Here is a 15,795-nt window from a genome sequence, read left to right on the forward strand (position 1 = left end):
ATCATATCTTCTAGTTCTATATAAGTGATTATATACCATGTGTGTCTTTCTCCTTCTGGGATAGCTCACTCAGAATGATCTTTTCTAGACCCCACCTTTTGCCTGAAAATTTCATGATTTCCTCGGGCAGATACTAAGACTCATAACCAAACCTTCAGCAGAGTGGAGAGAATCATATGAAAGAAGGGAAAGTTAGTATGACCTGGATAGGATAGGAGCTCCAGAAAGACCAAATACATCTGGGCACAGGGGTCTTATATGAGACTGTTTCTCCAACCAAGGACCATGTATGGATATAACCTAGAACCTCCTGCTCAGATGTAACCTGTGGTAGCTCAGTAACAAAGTGGGTTTCCCTAGTAAGGGAAACAGACTATTTCTGACATGAACTCAATGGCAGGCTCTTTGATCTCTCTTCCCCAAGGAGGAGCAGCCCTGGCAGGCCATAGAGGAGGACTTTACATCCACTCCTGAAGATGCCTGATAAAACAGGGTCAGATGAAAGGGGAGGAGGTCTTCCCCTATCAGTGGACTTCGAAAGGGGCAGGGAGGAGATGAAGGAGGGAGAGTGGGGTTGGGAGGGAATGAGGGAGAGGGATAAAGCTGGGATACAGAGTTAATAAAATAACTAATAATAAAAATAAAATAAGAAAGTAGCAATGACCCAAAAACTTGGAAAATTTTTAAATAGAGTCACCTCACCCTGACTATTGGCCAATCAAAGTTGTTTTTTCTTTTTAGTCTTTTTTGGTTTTTGGTTTTTTTTGTTTTTTTTTTTTTTAAGTTTTTGTCTACCCTTTTGACATGTCAGTTTTCTCACAGCTTCTTGATAGTTTTACACTCAGGATTTTCAAGAAGGTTTTCTTTGGAATTATGACCATGAGAGTTGACAGCGACTTTTCTTCTCAGACTTTGAAAGAGCAAATCAGGAAGCATTTAATGTAAAGTTCTTTATTTTGCTCTTACTCTTTTATTTTGTTCCAGTTTAATTCTCATTGCAATAGTCTGGAAAAGTTCTACTTAAGTGTTAACTCTGAGGAAATTTTTCTCTGACAACATAAACAATGTATATTAATTAACACAATGTAAGAACTAACAATTTAAGTAATACGCTCTTTTTATGTTACCAGAATACTTAGAGTAGTTCTTCTTTTTAATGTTCTGTATAGTACATGGAATCAAATTTTACAAACCATAAAATCCCTAGAGAAAAATCTTATACTTATAAAAAACTTATGTTTTTCTGTTCTGAAAATGAGGTTATAGCTAATTATCAAGAAATACATAATGGCCATTAAATCTATAAACTGAAGAACTCATAAATGTGAGTGTCAATAGTAAAAGAAACTTTAAGGAATCTGAGTCAGTGGAATTCTGCACAATATCTATAATTCTTTATATTTCTTAACTATAGGAAGCAAATTGTCTCTGCGTCTTTCTGCCTTAATAATACAGAAATATTATGGCCTAGATTTTTATAATCTATTGTTGATAATAGTAGATTTTTAATAAATGATTGATTCTTAAATTCAAATTTTAACCATGAAAAGTAAAAGCTTAATCTTGAATTGCTTTTAGAGTTAAAAAAAAAACACAAATTATGCTATCCAATATTGAATGGTATAAATTTCAACAATTTTGAGTTTACCTTTGAAGGCTTAAATTTGAAAGCCTCATATTCATGAAAGCAAGTTAATGATATTTGTAACGGTGGTCATGATGATGATATCAATGATGATGACGATAAAAACAACTAACTTTGAATATGCCTCAATGATGAAATAGATTTACACAATATTTACCTCTTCCTTGTCCATAAAGGGTAAAACAACACAATAGCTGCATTTGTGGATGAAGGGCTGTAAAAAGGTGCTTAAACTGAGCGTGTGAGGAACAGGAAGCCTGTAAAATTGTTAGGTACAGAATGTCAATATAGACAACAGAACAAGTCTCATCAGCAAGTGTACCAGTCTGCGTACCAGGATATTCATTGTGCAGGTCAAAGGATAAAGGGGTAGTGTAAATCGATGATGTTGCTGGAGAATTAAATGTCTCTAGACATAGGAGTACTTATTACACATAATAGCATTTATCATACTGTCCCTCCCAGATCTCAATCCCAATTAAATGAACTACCTGCAGCCCATATGGTAGCTATGCTCAAGAGAGGCATTCACACTGTCTCTCTCCTAACTCAGGCTTTCTTAACTGATTATTAAAGTATTCAAGGCCCAACTCAGTGGAATAAAACTGCTGCCAAAACTCATACCATCTTTGACAACAGAAATGCCTTTTGTTTTCTCACTCCAACTCCACACATGGTATCAGAGGAGACTGAGCCATCTGAACTTATAGACCTAGCAGAGAAATTGTGACTCAAGCAGTTTCCCCTGAACAAGGCCTCGAGAGGGAAGGACAGCTCAGCAAAGAGGGGCAGTTTAGATCCAGTTTTGTCTTCTCTGTTGGCCACTGTTACTTCCAACCACACAAGAGCTATTTTCTTGATGACAGGCATTCTATTAAGACTCATTTTGTTATAAATCTGCTTAAACTTTTTTTTTTAACTTTTTGTATAACTACTGCCCCGCCCTTGAGACCTATTTTAGGTCTTAGCATAACTGTACCTCCTCTGTTAACACCTGCTGTGGTCTTTAGCATGTCAAAAGCCATTTTGCCTTTAAGTCTCCATTTTGATTATAAGGTAAAATAGAGCCCAAGTTCTCAAGCCCTATCTGCTTAAGACCAGAATACAATTCAATACCTCAAGACTTACTGGTTAGAATAAAACAATAGATGATAAATAGATGTTATGCTTGAATTAAAGACAAATGCATGTTTTATTAGAATTAGGACCACAGCATCTTGTTTCCTTTCCCAGGAAAGCTGAAAAGCTCCCAAAAGCTCCCAGACCCTAATTCCAGCCATTCAGCTTAAAGAGCTTTGTCTAGCTACCTTGATACTAGAACTTGAAGCAAAAATTAATTCTTCCTTCTTAAACGAACACACTGTACCTGGAAAAATTATTTTTCCTGCTTTGTTATGGTTTATCCAAAAAAAAAAAAAAAAAAAAAAAAAAAAAACAAAAAACAAAAACAAAACCTCACTTTGGAAACAGCTCAGAGTCACAGATCTCCTGATCTCAGACTGTGTCCAGGATGGGTCAATCTTTGTTCAGCATTCAATAAACATCAATCAATCTGAGTCTAGTGTTCAAGTGGTCAGAGTGTGGTTATTCCTAAACTCTAATAATGTCACTGATAGTATGACTGTGGGAGACTTTAGGGGGAAGAGTTTGCCCTAGAGATGCAAAAAGAAATAAACTGTGTGATCCATATTCCCTGCACTGTCGCTCCCACTGCTATCAAGAGGCCACAAAGTGAGTGTCACCATCCAAATTTTATTGAGTATAACACCTAATTGGGACACTAGACTGATTCTCCTCAAAGAAACATATAGACTAGATGACCCTGTTCTACATTTAAAGCCACATATTAGAGCTGAACAGATTGATAGAGACTACTACACTTGTATCCCGTAAGAACCAAACACCAGATAGCTTTCCAAAATTCCACCCTAAGGAAAAACCTTTAGTATTAGCCTCTGTGAAAAACAGATTACAAAAGAAGTTGATTCAACTTACCACAAAAAAGTGGAAACACACTCCCAAAATAAAATAACAGTTTTCAATAGCAAACGTACCAATCAACATTTAGAAAGAAAATATAAACCTACCAAGAATAAAATACGCAGCAAACCGGTAATTCAGAGATTAAGAAATGAAATAGTTCTGAGATGATATAAAAGCTGAGAGAGGTCTCAGTCACAACCCTAATTTTACAAGAAATATTTACATGAGTCTGAGTCATAGAAGTGGAAAGAAATAGCTACCATAATCAAATCATTTAAAACAGGTGAAGGAGATTCACCCATTTATTTACACTGATAAAAAAAAGTCAGATGATAACTCAGGAGCAAATAAAATAAAAAAAAATTGAGGAAAACAGCAATAATGAAAATGTAAAAAAAAAAAAAAACAAATTTTAAATGGCAGAACTACATTTTTCCTTATCAATACTAACTCAATGATAATAACTTCTTCAGTCAATTGTAGTCTCATAGATAAAAAATTCTAATTTTATTTATAAAAAGCATTCTAATATTATCTCCAATTTAAGATGGGAGCAGAATTTGAGGTAATGGCTTACAAATAACAGGCTCAAACTGAAACCAACCCGATGGGAGAGAGCCAATCTCTGACTTTATTAATGATATTCTGATTTGCTTGCAAAGAAGAGCCTAGTCCACTGAGAGGCTTCAACCGTCAGTAGATGGAAACAGATGTTGAGACCCAGAGCATAACATTAGGTGGAACTCAGGGAGTCTTGTGGAAGAGTGGGAAAAAAGGATAAAGGGACCCAGAGGAGACAAAAACTCCACAAGGAGATCAACAGGGTCAGCTAACTTAGTTCACTTTGAACTCCCTCACTGGGATCAGATCTTCCCCCTTAATTTTCTAGCCCAGCTATTGGCCTTTCAACTTTTTATTCGATGAATTGAAAGGTAATGGAGAACAATGCTTACAAAACACTATGCCAGAAGATGCCTTTTAATAATGACAATTCAAAGTCCAGCCTGCACAAAGATTATTTGCACTTGAAGATACAAAAATAATCTTCACACAGTGCACAAAAAGATTATCCCCACTGACAACTTTAATACCTCTGGCTGGAATACATATACACCTTTAATACATACCTTTAACCTGAAAAATGACATCTACTTACAAACAAATAGGTGAATCAGACAAAGATTTGACAGAATGAGTCAGAGATAGGATAAGCTCACAGGAGAACAGTCAAGAAAGGGGCTACTTAAGAGCAGTGCAGGTAGAGAGGAAAGTTCACCTTCAAATGAATTTTCATGGTGGACATAAATGGAAAATATTGAGCTCAATACTAAGAAATTAAACACAACACCATAGAAACTCAACAGGTCCCATCATGATCAAGCAGGGTTGACTTCCACCAAACTTAAAGGAAATCCTTAAAACAGTCTTCCCTAGAAAATCAGGGGCAAGAGAAATGGCCCAGACAAATGAAATCATGAACCACATTTGCAGAGAGCTAAATTCTGTTCTAAAAACCCATGTTAGTTAACTCAAAACTGCCTGTAACTCAGGATCCAGGTGACCTAAGCCTCCGATCCTCTGTGCACACCTGCAGTCATGTGTACAAATTCCCACATAGAAACACAACCATACACACAATTGAAGTAAATATCAATCACTTAATAAAGAAAAAGAAAAGCAGAGCAGGATCCTGTAGTATGGAGAGTGGATGCCTTGTTCAAAGGCCCATACTGCATCAACAATTTTGGACAAATGTTGGAAACAAAAGGCAAAAATAGACCAATAAAGTTATTTTCTCTTTGTTATTGTAGTTCAGCAAAGTTCAGTTGGTTAGGTTGGAAGAAACACAACCATAAACAGGAGCCTGCAAAAATTTAAAATTTAATACAGTCATTTTAAGTGAGCTGATTCATGAGATAAAATGCATAGAAAAGAAACACGTAACAAATCTAAACCCACCTATATATAACCCATTAATAATCTCTAGGCTGTGTTATGAATCTTCATCCAACTGCAGCTACGTTAACATTAGAGAGTGTGATTCTAATAGCAAGCAATCTGACAGGTGAAGAATCAAAAGCCCAAACTATCATATGATCAGCATCATTTTTGTTTTCAAGATGAATAAATAGAAAGGGAGAGGAAGTGCTGACACATAACATGAAAGTTTGTAAGAGTAATGACAGAACAAAGGGATGGAAATTTTGAGACTTATGGATTATGTTATCAAGGCAGTAAAAGGCTACAGTGATAAGAAATTTAGCCTTCACTTTGTGTACAAACATACTTTTATTGCCACCTGAAAGCACATGCCACCCTCTAAAGATAACTTTCAATAGATAAGACTATCAAACATGATCCTACTTGCTGTGTGTTGTATCCTTATTTTCATCCAAAAATGAGTAGTGTGATACTATGATTTAACTTATAAAGTAAAAGCTTCTTAAAAGGTGGGTTTGACATCAGTCTAGATATATCGGAGTCAACCAGATACTATAAATAAAGTCTTGCTGACTAGGCTATATTTTTTATCAACAGAGTTGTCATTATAAGGTCGAAAGACAAACGGCACCAGTGAGATCATGAATGCCATCCTCGTTTTCCTTGAAAACGTCAACATAATCTGATATTTTTTGTCTTAGATTTATAAGATTTTCACAGTGTCACAGTTTCTATCAAGTAATTTGAACATTTCTCTATTTGCTGCATGTGGAATATACTGTTTTATTATTGAGTGGCACACTTTCCTGTAAGTTCCTTGTCTTTTGGTTCTTTGCATGGTTTATAAATAACATTTACTTTAGTATTTATCTCTTTTTCTCTCTGTGTATGTGTACATGTGTATGTCTGTGTATGTATGTGTGTGCTTGCTAGGGAATGTGTTGAGGTCAGACAAGAACTTTGAGGAGGTCAGATCTCTCCTTCCACCATCTAGTTTTGTAACTGGACTCATACCTTGATGCTTGGTGGTAAGTACATGCATACAGTAAGTCTCCTTCCCAGCTTTTATTTATACTTGACATGATTAAAAGATTAGTTAAAGTTAAAAAAAAAAACTGTTTTAGAACTATTTGGTTAGGTATAATGGTTTGCCCCATCACTCAGGAATCAGAGAAGAGTGAATCTCTGAGTAGTAGGCTGCCTTGGATTGTATTACTAAGACACCACTACTGCTGCTGCTGCTGCTGCTGCTACTACTAGTAGTAATAATAATAATAAAAAAACAGTTACAATGTAATCTTTAAAATACATTGTTCAGGGCCTAGAAAGATGGCTCAGTCAGCAAAGTTTCTACAACACAAGCATAACAACTTGAGTTCTAATCCTGTAACAAAATAGTGTGGTAGTGAATCCCTGTTGTCTTAGCCTTTGGGGAGGGGAGAAATCCATAGGGAGAACCCTGAAATTCATTAACTAAGCACATTCAGCCACATCCAGGAGGTTCAATGAAAGATCTGATCTTCTTAATCTTCTCTTGTTTTATGCCTTCAGCAGAAGAGATGCTTGCATTCAACATCTCACTTCTACTTGCACATGTACACATGAACACGTGAATTCATCCATCCAGTAACACATTAAAAACCATCTACGAGAGCCAGGCCCCATGGCACATGCCTGTAATCCAGCACACTGGGAGGCAGAGGCAGTCTGATCTCCATGAGTTTGAGGCCAGCCTAGTCTACAAAGTGAGTCCAAGCTACACAAAGAAACCCTGTCTTAGAAAAAAAAAAGAAAAGAATCCTATAAGATAGGATAAACATACTAAAATCTGTACACCTAAAAAAGCTAAACAGGAAGGAGGTTCCAGGGTAAGTTGATCAACCCTTACTTAGAAAGACAATTGGAATAGAGATTGGAAGTAGAAGAAAACAAGAAACAGGGCAGGAGCCTACCATAGAGGGACTCTGAAAGATTCTACCGAGCAGTGTGTCAAAGCAGATGCTGAGACTCATAACCAAACATTGGGTAGAGTACAGGGAATCATATGAAAGAAGGGGGAGTTAGTAAGACATGGAGAGGATGGGAGCACAGAAAGGACCAAATATATCTGGGCACAGAGATCTTTTATGAGACTGAATCTCCAACGAAGGACCATGCATGGATATAACCTAGAACCCCTGTTCAGAAGTAGCCAATGGCAGCTCAGCATCCAAGTGGCTTTCCCTAGTAAGGGGAACAGGGACTGTCTCTGACATGAACTCAGTGGCTGGCTCTTTGACTCCCCCTGCACCCCCGAGGGAGGGACTTCTTGCAAGGCCACAGAGGCGGACGTTGCATCCAGTCCTGATGAGACCTGAATAAACTGGGGTCAGATGGAAAGGGAGGAGGACTTCCCCTATCAGTAAACTTAGAGCAGGGCAGGGAGGAGAGGAGGGAGGGTGGGCGGGATTGGGAGAGAATGAGGGAAGGACCCACAGCTGGGATACAAAGTAAATACCTGTAATTAATATAAAAATAAAAATTAAAAAATGACATCTACACCAAAAAAAAAAAACTTACAATCTTAGAGAAAAACCACATATTTTAATTAAGTGGAAGGCCAAACTTAAACTCTCCACTCATCTCCCCATGTCTTCCATCTATTTTTCATCTCCAGTTACTTGCCAAAGTATAGCCTTTGTGATGCATGGATCCAGGCCTAATGAAAATCGTTTGGTGTCTGCTTGTCCCTATGTCTTTCTCACCACTCTTAACAAAGGGATTTGCCCTGTATCTATTGAGTAGTATAAAAATTATGGCATAGGAGGGGATGAGGGAGTCTTTACAGAAATATTTAATAGAGTTTATGTGGGAAGAGGTTATATCGCTGCTCCAACTAACTCAGAATAGTAAACAAAAACCCACCACCAGCCTGTATCCACAGGTCAGTTGCAACATTTATGGGGGATATTTATTGGATAAGTTTGCTTTCAACCTCTTGGCTGTTTTCAGCATGTGTTTACTACCACACAGAGACATTACTTTGGAGAAAGGGAATGCAAGAGAAAATAATTTAAGATTAAAGCTGTGCATTATTTCAGGTTCTAGTACGTGAATGCATAGACAGTGCAAGGCAGGTTAGATCAATTTTTACATTGTTCTCTTAATGGCGGTTTACACTTAGACTGAGCACACTCGGGAAAAGCAGATGATGTGTCTTCTAAAATGATCTAGAAGTGTATTATGAACTTGGCTGTGGAGTCCAACAAAACTTCTGTCTTTTCAGTCAGGGTCAGGGGATCCTCTTATAAAATTGTGTGGGTTTCCTCTTCTCTGGAGTGCTGTAGGCCACAAACCCATGAAGTAAGAAGGAACAATGTTGGGGTGCAGGGCTTGGAGGCCAAGCAAGTACAAAGGAAAATGACATCATGGAACCACTTCAGCAAGATAATTAAACCTTATTCATGGTGAACAATGACTTTACAGTCCTTGGAGAGTAGATGGGGGTGGGGCACCCAGGAGAGGTGTGCATAATTGGTTGGAAATAGGAATCCCCACGATTCTTGATTTGCATTTGGCAGCAAGCTCCTATTATTTGAATGAGAATACAGTGCGTAATTATGCTATAAGTGAGAGGAGAGAGCTAGCAAAGACCAAAGGCCTTATATCAAATGTGGTTAGAGGCATCTGTACCAAAAGACTCTCTCTGGATAAGGTCAGACAGAGAGTTGGACCCTTCTTGAGAAAGGGAGTGCTTCATCTAACATGAGGCTCATGAAAACCTATCAGGACTGGGAAGACTGCAAACTCAAACAGGAGGGTCCTATTTGAGGTTGGGTAGCAACAAAATTGTATCTCTACAGCACTAATGGTAACAAGTTCATAGAGACAAGACACACACATACATACTTACAAAAAACTGCAATTGTACAAATTAATTTGAAATCAAATACAACACTAAAGATAATAAATTAAATAACACTAGCTTGATAAAACTTTTGTATTTAATATAACTACAAATTTGACTTTTTATATTAACATTATCTTTTTCTGTTAAGATTTTATCTGATATTAAGATAAAATTCTATTTTATTTTAAAATAAATCTTTACTCAAATATAACAAAAGAATATAAATTGTAAGGCTACAATCAATGAACTTTCACAAACTTAGCACAACTCAAAATTTGCACAGAAAACTGATCATAACCCAAACACATTCTTGAGTTTTATTTACAACCCTTATACTTCATCCATAATGGAAAAATGTCATCAACAGCTTTACTTTTATTTAAACTAATGTAGATGAAATTGTTAAGTCTCGCATACCATACTTACAATTGTTCAGAGAAAATAATTCCGTTTTCAAATATATAACTTTTTTTAGCATATTTCCATAGGCTGATAACTCATTATTTTATAATAAACCAATTCCACAATAAATGAACATTTTGTGTTTCAGTTTTCTGAAAATGATGAGTAGCATACTTTGAATACGTTCTATTGAGTATATAACAAAATCTGTGGAATTTTTAGATCAAAATAGGTGTTCACAGTCAGGATTTAATTAGTCTTCAATAGAGTAATTGTGCTGATTCAGAAGCAGTTGCTCAGTAAGTGATACTTACTCTTCTCTTACTTTTTCTCAGTATCTTTTATGCTGATGGTAGCAGTGTAGATTTTAATTGTATTTCCATAAAGAGAAACTAGACTAAAACATTGACTCCTGTTTATTAACAATTCTAAAACCCTATTTGACAACAACACAACCACAATACATGTGGTCTACAGCTTTTCCTGTCTGCAAAATATACTGGGACAAGGCTGTCATACAATTGCTAGGGCAAAAGTTTAAGAGTTACCAAGCAGTGTCTGATCTGACGTATAAGCCACTACCCAGGATGGGAACCATACATGACGCTGCTTGCTTGACTAAGAAACTGGGACTAGACAGCTCAGCTATCTAGAATAAAACCAAATACTACCATTCCAAAAAATGATAACAATGAAATAGCAATAAAAACTGCATGGTATTGGCATAGAAACAGAAAGGAGGAAAAATGGAACTGAATAGAAGACCCAGAAATAAACCCAAACACCTATGAATACTTGATTTTTGACAAAAAGCCAAAACCATTCAATGGAAAAAAAAGACAGCATCTTTAACAAATAGTGCTGGTCCAATTGGATATCTACATGCAGAAAAATGAAAATAGATCCATATTTATCACCCTGCACAAAACTAAAGTCCAAGTGGATCAAAGACCTCAACATAAAACAAGACACACTAAATCTGTTAGAAGAAAAAGTGGGGAAGAACCTAGAACTCATTAGCACAGGAGACAACTTCCCGAACAAAACACCAACAGCACAAGCTCCAAGAGCGGCAATCAATAAATGGGACCTCATAAAACTGAAAAGCTTCTGTAAAGCAAAAGACACTGTCGTCAGAACAAAACGACAGCATAATGACACTTAAGGATCTTCACCAACCTTATATCTGACAGAGGGCTGATATCCAGGATACAGAAAGAACCAAAGACGTTAAAAAGCAATAAATCAAGCAATCCAATTAAAAGATGGGGTACGAATTTAAACAGTGAGTTCTCTGTAGAGGAACATGGAATGGCAAAGAAACACATAAAGAGATGCTCAATGTTCTTAGCCATCAGAAAGACGCAAATCTAAACAACCCTGAGATTTCACCTTACACCCATCAGAATGGCCAAGATGAAAAACTCAAGTGATAGCACATGCTGGAGAGGTTGTGGAGAAAGGGGAACCCTTCTCCATTGCTGGTGGGAACATAAATTTGTGCAGCCACTTTGGAAATCAATCTGGCACTTTCTCAGACATTAAGAAATAGCGCTTCCTCAAGACCCAGTTATACCACTCCTAGGTATGTATCCAAAAGAGTCTCAAGTACACAAAGACATTTGCTCAACGATGTTTTTAGCAGCTTTATTCCTAATAGCCAAAACCTGGAAACAACCCAGATGTCCATCAACGGAGGAATGGATACTGAAATTGTGGTGCTTTTACACAATGGAATACTACTCTTCAGTTAAAAACAAGGAAATAATGAAATTAGCTGGCAAATAGTGGGATCTAGAAAAGATCATCCTGAGTGTGCTATCCCAGAAGGAGAAAAACACACATGGTATATACTCACTTATAAGTGGTTATTAGGGCTATAAGATAGGATAAATATACTAAAATCTGTACACCTAAAGAAGATAAACAAGAAAGAGGACCCCGGGGTAAAATGATCAATCCTGTCTTAGAAAGACAAATGGGATGGACATTGGATGTAGGAGAAAACAAGTAACAGGATAGGACAGGAGCCTACCACAAAGGGCCTCTGAAAGACTCTACCTCGCAGTGTATCAAAACAGATACTGAGACCCATAAACAAACCTTGGGCAGAGTGCAGGGAACCATATGAAAGAAAGGGGAATTAGTATGACCTGGAAGGGACAGGAGCTCCACAAGGGCCAAATATATCTGGGCACAGGGGTCTTTTATGAGACTGATTCTCCAACCAAGGACCATAACCTAGAACCCCTACTCAGATATAGCCCATGGTAGCTCAGAATGCAAGTTGGTACCATAGTAAGGGGAACAGGGACTATTTCTGACATGAACTCAATGGCTGGCACTTTGACATCCCCCCACCTCCGTGGGGGGGGAATCAGCCTTGCCTGGCCATAGAGGAGGACTTAACTTTGCAACCAGTCCTGATGAGACCTGATAAGCTAGGGTCAGATGGATGGGGAGGAAACCTCTCCTATCCACAGACTTGGAAAAGGGCAGGGAGGAGATGAGGCAGGGAGGGTGGGTTTGGGAGGGAATGAGAGAGCGGGCTACTGCTGGGAAACAAAGTGAATAAACTGTAACTAATATTAAAAAATAAAAATTAAATAAAGGAAAAAAATGATAACAATAAAATGACTCCTAATGATGTTCTACAACACTTACAGATCAATGATGCCTTATTTAGCTGTCATCAAAGAGGCTTCCTCCTGCAGCTGATGGGAACAAATACACAGCTAGATATTATGCAGAGAGATGGGTAGGGTGGGAAGAATGGAGGGAGGGAGAGAGAGAAGAGAGAGAGAGAGAGAGAGAGAGAGAGAGAGAAAGGGATTAGGAGCAGAGTTCTAAATGGAATGACTTTATCAAAAACCTTCCCTCAGAGCTCAGAGGAATCCTCTGAGTTGGAAAACAAAAAGGTGTAAGAGCTGAAGGAGATGGAGGACACAGGGGAGAAGGCGGCCTTCTGAATCAACTGAGCAAAGTTCATATCAGCTCACAGAAACTGAAGCAGCAGGCACTGTGCCTTCAGAAGTATACAACAGGTCTTCTGTGTGTAGCTTATGGCTTCAGCTTAGTATGTTTATGAGTCTCTTGTGTGTGTGAAGGAGTGGGACTCTGTTTCTTATGCATTTATCTTGGGACTCTTTTCCTTTTATTTGTTTACCTTGTCCAGCTGCGATAGGATGGTTTATGTTTTATCTCATTTTATTTTGTTACATTTTGCTGTTATCTCTTAAACATCTGTTCTTTTCTAATAGAGACAGAAGTAGGTGGATACGGATGGGAGAAGAGGTGGACCTAGGAGGATAAAAGGAAGAGAAACTGTAATCAAGATTTATTATATGAGAAAAAATCTAATTTTAATAAAAGGAAAAATAAAAGTAAAAAAAATAAAAATAAAACTCTGATAACATTTTTTGTTTAATTTTGTCTATTTCTGTTTAGCTTATATACTTCTATATATTTACTTATTTCATAAATGTCAGTACTTTCCCTTGATCTTCTTTATCAGACTGAAAGTAAGCTTTCAAATTCTTGACAGATAACTCCAAAACTGGATAAGATCTGACATTAGTACACGTTTCTATCCCCGCTTACCTTGCCCCTGTCTTTCTCAGTATTTGTGTGCATGCATGTGTGTGTGTATTCATGTATGTGCAGCAGTATTGTGTCTCTCTGTGGCTGCACATGTGTGCATGATGGCCGGATGTCAATTTTGAGTATTTTTCCCTAGGCACTATCCAACCATTTCTTTTCTTGAAACTGTGTCTTTCAGCGACACCTGAGATTCTCTACAAAGTCTGATTGGTCAGAGAATTCTAACCACCTGTTTTTGCCTCTAGGTTGCCAGAGCTAAAAGCACCCTCCAACACTACCCGCATTTTTATGTGCAATCTGGAGATTAAACTGAAGTCCTCAGGCTTGCAGGAAAATAATTTTACTGACAGCTAACTCCCAAGACTCTGCACTTTTTCCATTATTTTGGCTGTGTAGTTATGATATTTTAAGACGCCTACATAATGGTCTCATCAGTGAAACATGATGTGCCCTCTCCTTTGAAATGCAGAGAGTCTGGGCTGATTATACAAACCCAAGTAGAAAATGTGGTCGGTCAGTACGGTTTGAAACTTTTGTAAAATTGCGTGTATTTGATTTTCTTATAATCACTTAGATTTTAAACTTTGAATACAGCTTCTGCCTCAACTGGTCCCTGATTCTCAAATATTCCAGGAAAAAAAAAAAAAAACCATGAGCGTACTGCTGGTTTCGTGCTCTGGCTTATGAACCCTCACATTGTCGTACTTCGTGCATCCTGCAGGTGAATTTCCCATGAGCTATGAATGTGTATGGAAATGAAGTTATGTGTCCTACAGAAGCCTCAGATTCTCTGTTTTGCAGGTATCAAAGAGTCTGTAATCTGTATTTAGCAGTTTTACGCAATAAAACATGCTTTCAAATGTGTCCTACTGGACAGCATTAGTAGAATTGTTGGTATTCCTCTCTAGTATGCTCTTCCATAAGGCTTTCAGGTAATTGCTGTTTTTAGAAAACTCTCAGAGTGCTACGCAATGAAACTAGTCGTTTATCTTGTTAGGTAAAAAGGAAATAAGTAATGAAATAAAATCAAGATATGAATCATAAAGTAGGATATACAATGTAAAATTCAGAGTCAGAGAATGTCAGTTACCTCTATAATATGTTCCCTCCACACTGCAGAGAGCGAAAGTAGGATGTGAAAATAGAACAGGATGAACAGGGAAATAAGAAAAATACAGAAGGCCAACAGACAGTAAATTAACTGTTTTTCCATGTAATTTAACACTTCCTGGATTCATAAGAACTGATTTTTGGATTAACCTGAGGGTGACAATTCATCTTTTGCACTTTGAATCTAGTGTTTACTTTTATCTTGACTCATATTTTTCTTGTTTGTTGATTTGTCTGCTATAATTGCCTTCTTCCTAAAGGACACCATGAACTACTTATCTTTAAGCTATACACATATTGGACAGCTGCACTTTAGTGTAAATTAACAAAGTTTATTTTTTTCTTATTAATTGCATCCTTTACAGACTCAGACATGGCATTAAAACTTTCATCACTGTCAACATTTAATTTTGAAAGTTGCCCAAATTTAATCATTCTCATGAAGTTAATGTAAGCATTAGGATAAAAAGCTAGAAAGAAAGGCTGTTTTTCATCAAAATGAAATTCCTGCAGGCTAGTGATACAGCACATTGCAATTACTCATCAAGCTTCTCGCTTTTCTTGGAGTAAGATCAGAAAGAAAGCGTATCATCAACTTGAAACAGTATCTGCTTGCATCTTCTGTTTTTTAAAGACTTATTTTATTTCTGTGCATGTGCAAGTAAATGTCTACCATTTGTGTTTTGATACTTAAATAGGTACTGGGAAATACACTTAAGTCCTGTGGAAAAGTAAAAATCACTCTCAACCATTCAGCCATCTCTCCAGCCCCAGTTCTGTTTTTATCTGTGTATTTAAACTTGCATACTAAAATCCTTTATATATAATTCAATAAATGTAATGTAGTTAACAGTTGAAATTAAATTATAATATCATGTTCAGAAGTTATGTATCAGAAAACAAACACTTAATTCATGTTTGGTTATGGTTTTCTTGTTATTTATTCTTCATAAATGTATTATAATAATACTAAACATTTGCTATTATTATGAGTGGAAATGGCAGGAGAAACATACCCATTTTTTTTGAGTGATAAAACAGTATATTCTATAGTAAAGAATTAGGAAAACAAAAGTGTTTTGCTCTCAGTGAAGGAGGCTTGAAGTCTATGAACCAGTCTATAATGAAACTTCAGTCTGCTTGTGAAACACGGGGCCCTGCTGTTGGATCCTCTCATAACAATTATTTCAGGGCAAATCATTCTGTCCTGGGCCTCTTTATAGTT

At 37.1% G+C, this 15,795-nt stretch overlaps 1 long non-coding RNA gene across 9 annotated transcripts in view; it reads right to left on the reverse strand.

Annotated features, from left to right (window-relative positions):
- The window catches only part of LOC110541176 (uncharacterized), a 361,531-nt gene that overhangs the window by 230,376 nt on the left and 115,360 nt on the right, over positions 1–15,795 (reverse strand). The window contains exon 5 of one of the 9 annotated variants that reach the window (XR_009594299.1): positions 13,027–13,160. The exons of the other annotated variants lie outside the window; for them this stretch is intronic. This is a non-coding gene — a long non-coding RNA (uncharacterized LOC110541176). The remainder of the gene's footprint in view (positions 1–13,026; positions 13,161–15,795) is intronic. 9 annotated transcript variants of the gene reach the window in all.

This window comes from Meriones unguiculatus, chromosome 9, assembly GCF_030254825.1.
Source record: "Meriones unguiculatus strain TT.TT164.6M chromosome 9, Bangor_MerUng_6.1, whole genome shotgun sequence".
Taxonomy (NCBI): Eukaryota; Metazoa; Chordata; class Mammalia; order Rodentia; family Muridae; genus Meriones; species Meriones unguiculatus.